The sequence below is a fragment of the Macrobrachium rosenbergii genome, chromosome 48, assembly GCF_040412425.1.
Source record: "Macrobrachium rosenbergii isolate ZJJX-2024 chromosome 48, ASM4041242v1, whole genome shotgun sequence".
In the NCBI taxonomy this organism is placed as follows: domain Eukaryota; kingdom Metazoa; phylum Arthropoda; class Malacostraca; order Decapoda; family Palaemonidae; genus Macrobrachium; species Macrobrachium rosenbergii.
In genome coordinates, this window is record NC_089788.1 from 56,413,894 (window position 1) to 56,429,435 (window position 15,542).

The 15,542-nt window shown below is 38.0% G+C and overlaps 1 pseudogene; it reads right to left on the reverse strand.

Moving 5' to 3' along the window:
- Positions 1–13,386: 13,386 nt before the first annotated feature.
- LOC136831722 (uncharacterized) lies at positions 13,387–15,047 on the reverse strand (annotated as a pseudogene).
- Positions 15,048–15,542: the final 495 nt, after the last annotated feature.

Below are 15,542 nucleotides of genomic sequence, written 5' to 3' on the forward strand. Positions count from 1 at the left end.
TTGGCTTCTATGTATAAACATGAAACGCTGCACGTTTATCCTGCAACAGTTATTAACAGTTTAATCTCTCTCTCTCTCTCTCTCTCTCTCTCTCTCTCTCTCTCTCTCTCTCTCTCTCTGGTCCCCCTCGACGATGCGTATGTCATAATTCACTTTGAAGACGAAATAAGGATCACGCATAGTGTAGTAAAGTAATGGGTGTAATTTTAGCAGTTACTAACTGTGCCAATACCTGCAGAGATATCCGGGGAGCGGACGTCGTCGTTTTGTGTTTCATCCCTCCGAGTCCTGGCTATTTTCTTTAATTTGGTGTTCTTTCGAACATATACATTATTTCAGCGTTATGATAGTGCATAAGAATGATCATTTTTTATTTCTTTTATTCTTCATAGAGAGAGAGAGAGAGAGAGAGAGAGAACGATTTTATCTTACATGTTGTAAGTTTTTGTTTCGTATATAGTTTTCTGTCTCTCCCCTTATCTTATCGTATTTGTTTTTAAAGATTATGCCTCAGCAGATGATAATTTGAAAATATATAATCCTCTTTCTCCCTCTCCCCGTCCCGCTCCAACCAAAAAAGAAAAAGAATCTCTTTTGAAAGTGGCTGCTCAAGGAAACGTTTTATATTTCTCGAAACATTTTGTAAACACCCAGTGATTAATTCATGTTTATTATTTGGTCAAGGCAATGAAGCATCGTGGTTCAGCGTACGATGTTATTATTCACTGTATATGACAAGAAGGTCTCGGGGAGGGAACAGCACCCGGCTTGAAGAATAACAGAGCAAACACGTGCTGTTGTAAAAACATTCTGTGGGTGTGTCCTTGCTTAATGGGGTTCGGTATCCTTAATGCTCATTCTTATGCAATTGCCTTTCTTAGGTTGCTTTTCCCTGGTTTATTTATTCACTTTTTCCATGCCTTTGACTAATTTTCTGCAGTTGTCTCTTTTCTCTTTCTTCGTATGTGGGCGTTCTGTTTCAAATAAAAATGCTTAATGGGTTCATGATCTCTTTTTGTTTTTTTCGTATAGAAGTGTAAGCACTTCAGCTAACTGATAATAAAGCATGTAGTCAAATTAAGAACAACGGAATCAGTGAAGCTGAAGGCGATATATGCTGATAAAGAGACCATGTTTATCTATACACAACTAGATTTTTATTCAACATTTATATCGATGTCTGATAGGATCTTCAATATTTACATGCACAAGTTAGCAAAAAGAGCAAGTTCATGTCATTGCCACATTCAACATAAATTACCCCAATAGTTAAAAAAAAAAAGCTTAGCAACGTAAATCGCTCCATACACCCACACTATAGGACAATCAAGAACAAAGCCGGTTCCTTTACACATATTAACGTTCCTATCTGTCTTGCATGTACCCTCTAGTTCCTGGGATGTTAAGGTCCTTCAGTGTCAGTAGTAATAAGAACTTTTCTTGTGAACCTTCTCTTGGGTACATGTTTCTAATAGATCATTCTAGTTAGCTTCCTCAGTTGACAAACAATTTATCTTGGGGTGGTTTGTCTGGATACTATTTTGCACACATGTAGGGTTGAGGGATATCTCATCTTTATCATCATGAAAAAAATGAAATATTTAGTTTAAAGGACAGCGTGCTTCAGTCAAAAAAATTAACAACATATTGAGAATAAAATCATTTAAGGTCAGTTGTTACTAGATTATGCCCAGAAACTGCTAAGCTGAACACACGGATTTTCGGGAGATCTAAAACAATGCACTGAACCTGCCTTTTGTATCGCCTCTTCAACGTCCTTTTTGGTGCCATGAACATATTATCCACCAAAGGTTTTGTCATAACTTATCAAAAAGAATTCATGACATCCGCAGTGTAACATAACTTCTTATTTGACTGATCGTGCTTATTGTTCATGGTTTCTAGTTTAAGTTTAACAGTGCACTTTTTTGTTGTTTTATCAGTCATCCCTCTTCATCAAATAGTGAACAGTTGTCAGATAGACCATACATGAAAAACTCCGGCATGTCGTAGTCACGAGCCAGTGCTATTTGTATCGTAAGGTGGGCAGTCTCTTTGACGTCTTTTTGCTAGATTTCCATACAAGAACTGCACCTGGTGTTCCCTTGTGATCAATTTTGTAGTTCGAGTTTGTGGAATGTACTTGAAATCATCGTTGCTTTACCTTCACACCTTGTTTTGTGGTGCAGAATACATGTTATTACGGGTTTGAAATGCTTTCAAATTCTTTTCTTTGGTATCTTTAAAAACTATTGCTTTTGAAACTGGATTCTGCAATGGGTTATGAAGTATATCAGATGGGTTACCCTTGTTTAGTGTAAATTATATTACAAAATTGACTTGACATTTGCATGTAAGCTCTGGAGTTTGCAATTTGGAAAACTTGTGGAGAATATTCAACCCTTCAACACAAGCAGTGGAGCCTGTAACCTCGCGAAATAGATTCGAGATCATAAGATGCTCATGAATTGTGATCCCCCATTCTGCTGCAAACTGTTTTTTATTTCATGCATTTCTTTTGAGATACGTCAATGTTTGTGCTATGAGCATATCGACAGCAATGCTGTGAATTTGTTCGGATCCCATTTCAGAACTTCCTTCCCCTTCGTGAACTTTTTGTGTCCTCTGGGGCTGTCTTGCACAGATTTCTTGTAGGCATGAAAAAGATTGTCACTGGTGGTTAGCACAGTCAAATACAGCAGATAATTGTCAAGGTTACCTTACTGTACCCGTAACTAGTTTCCAGAAAACTTGTCTGTCATAAAGGATCAATACCTAGTCAGAACAGCCTTAGATTATCATAGTACAAAAATTCCACGATCAACAAATCTCTCAAAATCTAGAGGACCTCGTCAACTGACATCTAGATTCTCGTTGATCTACTTTGCTGGATCTGAATTAGCAATGGGAGCTCTTTAGAAAGGACTTTACCTGCAAGCTAAATATGGTTTCTCCCAACATGCACATGCCTTTTACTCCCCATGTCGTGCACATTTCCTGAAGTTTCCACCTCATTCTAATAAAAAGTGCTGCATTTTCTTCATTTTCTGATCTTTCTCTCTCGCTTTGCATCTTTGTAAGAGACTTCTGTGGCAGCGTTGTTTGTAGCGTGCGTTACTCACATGGTAGAAAAATCTGCTTCCTCACCCAATGAGCTGAAACAGTTAGTCACAATGTTATCTCATATTTTTGCAGCTTCCCTAATATATCTCTGCCATTTCAGTAGTTAACTTACCATCATCACGTTTATTACATATGTTATACAAATTTTTATGTGGTTTTAAGTCGATATATAGTGTTTTAACGCTTTAGACAGGTTTGAGACGTCTGTGTTGGCATTTCATTTCGGCAACTTGCGAACAAAAATAATCAATATAACTTATAGTTAGAATTGATTACTAAACATTAGGTTTTTGTTGGTTTTTCACAGGTCAGTCAGTGGAAATTTCATGCAAATCAGAGCATATTAACAGAGGTATAGTAAGTTTTATAATCAAAGTGCCGCCATCTTTGATGACGTCATAGGAAACATTCCCCGTACTCAAACTTTCCCACGGAACTGTTGGTAGATCCTGGATTAAAAGTCTCTACGATTGGGCTGTTAGCTCTATGCTTTTTCTTGACCCCAGTTGATATTGGCATCTTTTTCAAAATGGGCATGTGATTTATGGGATGCTGGAAATCAAACTACGAACATTGCTAACTCGAGCCTAGTGCTTCTACCACTATATATATATATATATATATATATATATATATATATATATATATATATATATATATATATATATATATATATATATATATATATATATGTATATATATATATATATATATATATATATATATATATATATATATGTGTAGAATCTACTGGTCACTTTTAATAGACATATGTAATTCTAATAGCCACATTGTATTATTAGAATTACATATATATATATATATATATATATATATATATATATATATATATATATATGTATGTATGTATGTATGTATGTATATGTATATATATATATATATATATATATATATATATATATATATATATATATAGTGTGTATATATATACTGTATATATACAGTAAGTGTGTATATATATATATATATATATATATATATATATATATATATATATATATATATATATATATATATATATATATATATATATATATGTACGGTGAGTAAAACGTTTATGTGTGCAGATATGCATATAGCTTATATAACAACAGCAATTTGGTATGTATTTTACGGTAATCTTATAAACGCGATTATTAAAAGACGCAAGTTTCAGCAGCAGTATTTCCCAAGTTCGAAGGCTGGATCATCTTCGGATATTGTTCGTGTGAGAGAGCAAACCGTGTTTGAAAAAGTAAGAAAACTCGATAACCGTGCATCATCCCTCGAAGCTATTGGCTCTTGCATTAATTGCCAGGCGAAAGAGAAAACTGCTTTTTTGAGCAAGATGCCAGAGCGGAAGTTATCTCTGGTATGTTTTTGAAAGTGGATCGTGCTGTGTTCCGAGGACACAGGGAGCTAACAGATGCGCGCGCGTGCACACATACACACACACACACACACACACACACACACACACACACACACACTAACAAACATATAGTTATAGAGAAACAGACAGTTCTGTTCAGTTCGCTTTATTATATCCAAGATACAGAGGTATGAAATGACAATTCTGCGAGATACAATGAAGTCGGAATATGTACTGATTTACTTAGAAATAATTCATGATTAATCACGTCTTCATATTATGTGATAAAAACAAAACAAAATTCCTTAAAATTTCATTCACATATCTTTTTAAAATCTGTATTTTCCCGGTATAGGTCAGCTTTAATGACATCATTACAAATGAAATGTCAGAATAAAACAGGTAAAAGCATTGACAGGTAATATAAATAAGAAAACAGTATAATATATAAATACAAGTAAATCAACTATAAACTTTGCAAGGTTACCTCATTTGATTTTCATGAGTTCCATTATTTATAAAATTGGAATGTTTTAAACTGGGCCTCTTTACACGAATAATGTTTACTTTCATGAATTAATTATTAGGATATTAACTACCGATACATTTTACAGCCATATATCTAGGGAAAGTTGTTTCAGAAAAATTAGTTTAACATTCTGTTAATTTCAGCATAATATTTACTTAGAGTGCTGGTTATGTAATTATCATAATTCAAATAAATTATCATGTATCCCAAGCACTCTCATGATTTCACAACTTTAACTTTATAAATACCAATCTTGAATGACTTGTAATTTTCGTTTTCTTTCGTATCAGTATTAAGAACCATGTATTTGGTCCTCTTGGGATAATATTCAAATCATTATTAAAAGTGTTCTCATATGATGTACCTATTAAATTTTATAGATCAGTAGCTGGGGTGCCAACAACACAATATCATCAGGTATGCGATGATACTTGATTTAAAATGTCTGAGCGGCAATCATCAGTTATCATAGAAATAGGTAAAAAAGATAGATAAGTCAACTGACGGATATACAGACAAATAGGGATGATGATATTTCGACACCTTCTTCTAAGGTTATCCCACCTTGCATTGCAAGGGTAAATAATTTATTATTTTCTCTCATCTTTCTTTTCTTTTCTTTCGTGCCTTGTGGCATCATATATCTTTACAAATGATATTAAATACGTAAATGAAAAGGCGCAATTTAAGAAGTCTCAGGCGGATGAAAGAGGATTCCAAATGTGTCCTAGCAGAAGTTAGGTGGCAACATACTTCAGTTGTCTTGGCAGTCTGCTGATGGAGATGGTTCCACCCAAAGGAATACAGAATAGCTCCAGGACCTCATTGTAATGGTTGTAGGTTTAGATGAGAAGACCAACTGATGTGAATATCATAAGCAGTAGTGATAAATGGAGCCTTTCAGTTGTGGTATGAGTGAATTTATTTACAGCTGTGAATATAAATCTGTTATTGCGTTTTTATCTAATTAGCAATATCTAATTACATGCAGGCTTTTATATAGATGTACTGCGTAATTATGCATACTTTCACAAAGCCATAATTTATAATAAAAGTTGTGGTTTTATAGTTATGATATACAGTTAAAGGTTATAGTTATGATATACAGTTAAAGATTACATTAATTTATGTAGTTGTATTGCTCATTGGATGATCACCCTGTCCTTGGCCAAGCGGTCCTGCCTCGCCACGATCCAGGTCCATGAAGGCGTTCAGATGCCACTCCTGTACTATGCACTCTGCAAGGAGTTGGCCATCATCCTGCCAGGCTTTCTGCGGCCCATCCTACGGGTCACCCTCATTGACCGATGTGAGGAGCAACCCCCTCCCCATGCCAACATGACCCCTGTCAAGGCCCGAGAATGTTTCCCACAAACCTTCCAGGATGTGCTCGTGTCTAAGGAAGGCCTTAACGCAGCTCCACTGAGGCCAATGGCAGGCCCTCCCATGAAAATTCGGCTTGAGGACACGGTCCCTTTCACCATCCACACCCCACAGCAGATCCCCTACACTTTCCGCGAACCTGTCAAGAATGAACTAAACTCCATGGTCCAGCAGGGGATCATTAAGCCTTGTGGTGATGAGCCATCGAAATGGTACCACCCTCTAGTCATCATCACAAAAGCAAAGGGAGTTCCCATCATGGTGGATCTCACCAAGCTGAACGCACAAATCTCCCAACCAGCCCACCCTTCACCCACGCCCTTAGCTGCTGTCCGCGCTGTTGACTCCACTGCCAAGTTCTTCAGCACCGCGGACGCTCTACATGGCTACTGGCAGATGGAGCTAGCAGAGGAGGACCACCACCTCACCACTTTTATTACGCCTTACAGACGCTTCCAGCATTGGCGGGGACATATGGGCTTTGCTGCCACCAGCCATGCCTCTTGTTACCATGGCAACCTGGCCCTCCAAGGCACAAAGAAGTGCCTCAAGGCTGTTGATGACATTCTCATCTTCGACGACGACCTACTGGCACACTACCGCAGGATCCACAAACTACTCGCCCGCTGCTGCAAAAAGGGCATCACTCTCAACAGAGAAAAGTTCACAGTGGCAGAGACCCGAGTGAATTTCTGTGGCTTCACCCTTTCTGAAGAAGGAATCACTGCTGATCCAGGACGGGTTGCTGCTCTGCAAGACTTCCCCACACCATCCAACCTGAAGGACCTATGTTCCTTCATGGGGTTAGTAAACCAATTGGCGGAGTTTACCCCAGATATCATCCTGACCACACAGCCCTTTTCCCCATTCATGAGCCTGAAGCGCTCTTTTATTTTGACACCAGACCATGACCAGGCCTTCAGACACGTGAAGCAAGCACCCTCAAGCCTGTCTGTTCTTGCGTCTTTTGACCCAACCCTGCCGACCATTCTCCAGACAGACACATCTTGTCTGTATGGAATAGGCTACACCCTCTTCCAAGACCAAGACTCCAGACGTCTCCAAGTTGTCCAGTGTGGATCCCGTTTTCTCACAGAGTCCAAGATGAGGTATGCAACGATTGAACTGGAGATGCTTGCAGTATCTTGGGCCCTCACATACTGCTGCTTATACCTCAAATGACTGCCAACCTTCACCCTGCAAACTGACCATCATCCACTGGTGCCCACCATCAACAGCCACACTGAACGTGGTAAAAAACCCATGGCTTCAGTGAATGAAGAGCACATGTTGCAATACCAATTTATTGCAGTGTGGCATGGCGGCAAGTCTCTATGCATCCCAGATGCACTCTACTGTGCACCAGTCAGCTACCCCACCTCTGAGGATATGACTGGCTGTGCTGAGGTAACGGCACACGTCAGGTCCGTCATCAGCGCTGCAACAGCTTCCCAGAACAAGGATGTCCCAATCATCGATGCCAACCGGACCCTGCAGGACATGTTGATAGCAGCACAGGCCGACCCCACCTACGTTTGCCTTTGTGATTGCATAATTTCTGGGTCTCCATGAATCAGTACAACCTATACACATCCTTACTACTGTACTGGAAGCTGCAAGAAGCCCTCTCTACTGACAGCAACCTTGTACTCTATGGGGCAAGAGTACTGGTTCCTGCAGCTCTACGTTGCCACACACTTGGCAGACTCCACGACTGCCACTGAGGTGTCAAGACTGCCAAACACTGGGCTCGACAAAGTGTCTTTTGGCCTGGGACAGACTCGGACTTCACCAACACCGTCGTCGGTTGCAAACCCTGCCAGGTCTTCCATCTCAGCCAACAGCAGGAGCCTCTTCACAATGATGACCACTCATTGAGGCCCTTCAAGTTGGTATCAGCAGACTTCTTCCAGGTAGCGTGGAAGTCCTTTCTTGTGGTCACCGACCGCCTCTACTGCTGGCCTGTGGTCATCCCTTGCAAAGGCAACACCACTGCCTCCTCAACCATACAGCGCTTCTGCCACTACTCAGAGAGGTGGGTGTTCCCATGCGCCTACGCACTGATGGAGGACCCCAGTTTACCAGCCAGCAAAGAATTTGCTGACATCACAGAGCGTTGGGGTGTACACCACATAACCTTGAGGCCGCCGTCAAGGCTGTCAAGCACTTGATCCTCAAAACGGCCCCTGCAGGGAACATTGACTGCAAGGCTTTTGATCATGGCCTCCTCGAGTTATGAAACACACCCAACCATTCTGGTCACTCTCCTGTGCAGGTACTGTAAGTGCAACCTATCTGTACATGTGTGCCCGCCCATCCTCAGTTGTTCATGGAAGGTTGGCAAGAAAATGCCCACAGACCGCCGAGTTGCTGCCAGAGCTGCTCAGGTGCATTGCAACTATGACGACCATGCCCACCCCTGCCCAGGCTGAAGGCGGGCCAACACGCCTGCCTACAGGAACAGACATCCCACCAATAGCACAAGATCGGGACCATCTTGGGTGGCGCACAGTCACACAAGTATGAGATCCACTTCCCAAGTAGCCGAGTGCTACGTCGGAACCGCCTCTTCCTATATCCAGTGCCTGGTCCCAGTTAAGTTCCCAACTCCAATCTCCCTGTGGTCTCTAGCCCTGACATGGAAAAGTTGTCAATTCTCTCCAAAACCCCTCGCAGGTCTCCAAGATTAAAAAGCCTACATAGTGTACAAAACCCACAGGTGCCTTCGTACATTCATACTTGATAAATTCACCGTATGTTATTTGCTTTGCACCCTATCATTGATAATTCACTTTATGTAACTTGATTAGTATGTTCGAGATACCTCTTTGAACGCAAAAGGGGCAGGGGAAGTGTGGACTACTGTATATATTACTGTACATATATGCATTCTATATATTTCATGAATATTGTCTGTTACAGACGCATGCGCATGAGTCGCGCTGTCTGCACTCCACGTATGCACATCGGTACTCTTCATGCTTCTCTCGGCATGAGTTGTCCGCCTGGCAGGCCCCCCTTGTATATACATATTTGCTGTGTGGAATAAAACAACCTATGACTCGGGATCTTATTTCTTCATGCAATCTTCCATCTTCTCCTACAACACATCATCACATATCACCAGCATTAATTAGAGTTAATCTTAGTCATATTTTGTGATGAAAGTTCGACTTTTATGTATTAATGTGTACTTAAGTTCTCGCTTATTGAAAGTGCATTTTCACAGTTGCCAAAACAACAAAGTTTTTACTCCATGATGAAAGAGATTTGTATACTAGCTTTTTACCAATTGTTGTTTTGGAAACTAATTTAATGGATTCCTTGCGGCATGTGTTCAAAATGACAGTTATTATCAATTGTTGTATCAAACCATTCAGACTAACTGTTAATACAGGTGAGTCAAGACTTTAAAGAAACTTTGATAAAAACTAAATGCAGTGAATTAATTCATTATGTGACATTATCTTAACCTAATTGTTAATGGATTTTTCCAAGATGTAAATACAAGGAGTAAATTCATATCCTTGAATTAATTCAACACTTCGAACTGCGAGGCACAAATTTTAAGAAAAATGTGGTAATAAGAAAAATTAACACTTCGTACAAATATATGAAAAAAAGATAACTTCAGCTAATGACCCAATATCGTAAAGGAAGAGCAAGTGCAGAGCAGGTACAACTCCCACGGCAGGCATTGCATAATGGCATTGCAGCTAATCTAATTGGCTGCCAGATGATCCCTCAGACAGGAAAGCCGGTTTTGGCAAAGGACTTCATGCAAAAGGTTTGACTGACCCACTTCGTCAATGATGTTGAATCCACCTTTTCCTTGAAAATAAGAATATTTACTTTAGAGTGTCTTGGCGTATGCGTTTTCATTCCTGTGCATCTTAGGGACTTTCAGAAAAAAAGAATAGAATTAAATCAAAATTAATACACAAATAAAAAGAATGTCCAGCAAGATGTCTTTGATATGAGTTTGTAGTGAATGTCTATTTATCCCAGCTGGAATTTTGGGCCTTATTGTGAACTCATTGTTACTACAACGGGTTTCTAAGGTCTGTAGCCACTGCCCATAATGCCGGCCCCCCTTTTCTTTTACTTATAAGGCAGGTAAAGTTATCCCACCCCAACATTCCTCTTTCATAGGGTGTTTGGGCTAATGAAGCCAGTACTTATGGAACATTTTTTGAATAATCTTCATGCTCGTATTATCACTTATGGAACATTCTTTATTGACGATTTGGGCACGAAAATAACGCAGAAAGAGATACTCACCATTAAAAGTAAAGTCACCGCAGAAGGATACTAGATGTGAATTAGATGTTGCCATGCATACACGCCAACAACATTCTTGTCTGTTAACTTCGCTGAGAAATTCTGAATCCAGAAGAACGGTGCAGGGAATGCATAAACTCTAACGATGGGTTGCAATATCGAGGTAAGCTCAATGTCCTTACTTAAAAACAGGTATGTATATTACAGTATAAATATATATATATATATATATATATATATATATATATATATATATATATATATATATATATATATATATATATATATATATATATATATATATATATATATATATATATATATATATATGTATATATATATATATATATATATATATATATATATATATATATATATATATATATATATATATTGTGTATGTGTTTGTCTGTATATAAATAATTTTTGGAAGGTGAAACAAGATTCGAAGATAGATGGTCACCTGAAATTTCAAAGAGTACGTAACTCACTTTTGTAAGATGACTGAACTCTTATTATTATGATATTATTTTTGTATGAACAGTGAATTAAGTGTACGATTACGTGTATGTAGCTAATGGGCAACAAAATTCATATTTTGTCAACTTAATGTTCCTTACTCAACATCGTAATGCAAGAGTGGAAGTGAAGCTGTCGCGTTACAATATATTTCAGTCGATAAAAATACATGGTTATAGTGAATGTGACCTATGTGTTCATATATATATATATATATATATATATATATATATATATATATATATATATATATATATATATATATATATATATATATATATATATACATATATCATATATCTATCTATCTATCTATCTATCTATCTATATATATATATATATATATATATATATATATATATATATATATATATATATATATATATATATAATATAGTGCTCAGATTAAATTTTTCTGTCAGGAAATTTTTGTACCCACTACTCTTTACGCATTCGACATCCTCTCAGTAATTTGAAATTACTGCTTTAAAACATTGTTGCCGAAATTTTTGAAATGAATTGTAGTTAGATTTAGCTCACATTGTTGACTATGGATGAGGACGCTATATTTGTAAGTAAAAGGAATTTGTTAAGTAGATGGAAGCTGTTTTGATTGGTAAAATAATTGCTTAATTGCTGTGCACTTTAAAAAAGTACAATTGATGATGGTAGTGCATGTTAGCACAAATGTATTTTCATTGACATGAGTTAAAGGAAATGTTATCATTACGGCTAATTATTTAATTGACTGCATGTTTCCACTTATGAATAATGGATGGCATTAAGTCCGAGAAGCTGCTGAAGTTGCGGACGTTTAATGTACTGATGTTTTATCTTTGATTTAGCAGCAACTGCAATGGTAACACTGCCGTTTTATTTTCCTGTGGGGCCGGAATCCCAAATTAATGGTTCAATTAATGAACTAGCCGAAAGGCCTTAAGTACTTGCCCTCACAACTCATTGTGCCCCTGTTAACCCGAGCTGTGAATTATCTACTACTACGAGATTCAGAGGCGTCGTGCACGGTTTTTTTATTTGACTCCTTATCAAAGAATCGGATGAAGGTGAAAGTTGGCATATGAATATTTCACAACCATACATTTTATTTTCTAACATCATCTTGTACCTATGACTTATAGTTTTAGCTGATCATAGAAGAACACACCACTTTCTGTAGTCAGAGACATTAAAAAGTCATTCATGGCTTAGAAGACAGTAATGACGTTTACCTGTGACGTTACAAATGGCTCCACCCTCTAAGGTACGTCATAATTCAGGATAATACTGAATTATCTCATGAAGTTTAAGAATTGAATTACTGACGATGAAAATACATTTCTCAAGTAGTTGCAAAAGATGCTAAATGATCACCAATGATCAAATAAATAAACCTGAAGGCCAAAATTATACATTCTGCTACTATTACTACCACTATTGCTGTATTTCCACGGCAGCATAGATGCCCCGCCCACATCAGAATCTTTCAGCTATTCATAAAGACTTTGCAAATGTTTCTTTATTGTGTAATGGGTCCTGGCCTCCCAGAATTCGGGTTTTCATTTGAGAAATGTATAAAGTAATTTTCCAAGTTAAATATGCAGTATTGCAAATGAGGGAACAAACTCATGCATTCAGGGAAGGAGTCCTGTCAAAGAAGCAGTGACTGAAATGTCGTAAGTTTTGGTAAGTTTTCAGCAGTTCTCATCCAGGCAAATAAATGAAAGTTCATACCGTTATAGCCTTGGACATCACATATTCGATTTATTATCTATATGTAACTATGTTTTACTTTATTGTAATAAAAATCATCATTTCTATTGGCGATGGAGCTGAGCATTATTACCCTTATGAAACAGTACTATATGGCACAAACCTGAGAAAGAACGTGCGAGCGAATGTTTTGTTTTATTTTTTGGTATTTAGAGTTTCGTTATTCATTTCGTTTTTCATTTTAAATTTTTCTTTTTAGCCTTTTATCTTATTTCATTTTACTTATCCTTAATTCATGGGTGACAGGGCATGACAATGGGTAGACATGCCAGTTCCAGTCACCCTCAAGCATATATAATTACCGATTATCGTAGGAAACGTAGCTGACCTGAGGAAATCAGCGATGACTTGAGGGGGAACAAGGGCTGCCATCGTTCCCTTTTCCTCTATCATTGTTACTATTGGTGTGGGTATATCTTAAAAATATTTCAAATGAAATGTATTTTACTTTTACTCTGTGTATTTGTAATTCCCCTTTAAATGTACAAATGAAACACCAAAAACTATTCATAATCTATTTACAAATCACAATCATCATCACTATCAAGGAAAAGATCATCATCATCCTCATCATCACTGACTAAATTAATGATGACTGGATCCACGTAAGTCTCCCGGATGTTGTCCAATTCCCAGTACTCCTCCTCAAAATGACGTGATTGTCTAACTGCTCCTGCCCACACTTCCGGGGTAGCAGAAAGCCTTGCCTCCTCCAACCTGGCCTGCAAGTCAGACCGCGTAAATCGACGGAGCGATGAACGCACTTGCCTCTTCATATGACCCCACACCTGTTCAATGGCGTTGAGCTCTGGGTGAGCGGGTGCCAAGCGCACAACTTCGTGGCCCCACTCCCGGATGATGTTATCCACCACATATCTCCTTTCCGGACGATTCTTTTGGCAAACGAGCAACAGCTCAGATTTTGTGGCCAAAGGTGGGAACGATATCCTACGCTGCCCAGCCACCTGTCGAGAAAAGTTAATTAATCATTATTAGAGTGGAAACAGACCATAGAATGCTAATTTACATACCGTTATTACCGTATCATTAAACTATGATTTGATATTGTTTCCATCAAGAATAATTTACTGACTTCACACAGTTAATAGAATATTGAATCATATGAAATTTCCAGTCAAGTCATTAACTTTAATGCGTGTGTATACGTATTTCATGATGTCTATATATATATATATATATATATATATATATATATATATATATATATATATATATATATATATATATATATATATATATATATTGTGATTTATTGTAATTACCTTACGAGATCCGCCTTTCTGTTTGCTGACGTAGGGCATCGACTCTCCTCGGTTAGTGTGCTGTGATATGGTGCATTATCTAGCACAAGAACCGATGGCTCCGGGAGGGACGGTAGAAGCTGTGTCGTAAGCCACTGTTCGAACAATTTGGCATTCATTTCGCCATGATAATCTCCCTTGATTGGACTTAGCGGGGTAGCACAGATACGAGCCTTCAATGAAGCCTTCATTGGTGCCAGCAGCTACCACCACAAATCGTTCACCTTCTCCTGGAGGGACCTGACGGCTGTAAGAGGGACTGGTGATATCCTGCGTGGTGTCTGCCCATTCCCTGCTATGGGTCATTCTAGTGGTGAACCAAGTTTCATCAACGTACACCACCTTCCTTCCGTCCTCCCTGAGGCGTCGTAGATCCCGTAGAGCATTAATTGGCGGCAAATTATATCCAGAGACTCCTTCCTCACATACATTTTCCGTTGTGTAGTTTTATACTTGAATCCCAGAGAATGCAGGAGGCGGATTACTGAACTCGGTGATGTCCTTTCTGAGATAATGCCAGCTGTTTTAAGGTCCATTGTTAGAGAGCCAACCGTAAAATACTCCTTCTCATCAAACTTTCTGTGGATAAAGGACGAATCGCACCAACAGTAAAGTTATCAAAGGCGGATGGTGCTGATGAAACTGGTGTTACTGACGATGGTGAATGACATGAACTGGAGGTACGGAGGCTGACTTTGGCCCTTACTGCCCCTGCAGTCATGCCCAAAACTTGTCCAACGCGGTCATAAGGCCTTAAAGGACAGAAAAGAATATATATAATTATATATATATATATATATATATATATATATATATATATATATATATATATATATATATATATATATATATATATATATATATATTAAAGCAATTATACATTGATTATGAAAAACAACAAATCTTAAATCAGATGGTCCATTGCTGTACTGATAACTTGAATACATTACTGGTTGTATTTAGCTTTCCCAAAAATCTTCTCAGAACAATAATAATTCTATAAAGACTGAACAATCCTTTTACACCTCTCTCTCTCTCTCTCTCTCTCTCTCTCTCTCTCTCTCTCTCTCTCTCTCTCTCTCTCTCTTCACTACATAATGGGTACTCAATGGAAATGTTCACAATTCAAAAGGCATTGCAATAGTTATATTTTTTTTTCGCAAAAATAAAAATCAGACGAAGTAATTACGTAATCTGGAAATCGATTTCTTACCTGTTCAAGGAGTAGTAAGTACTACCACGG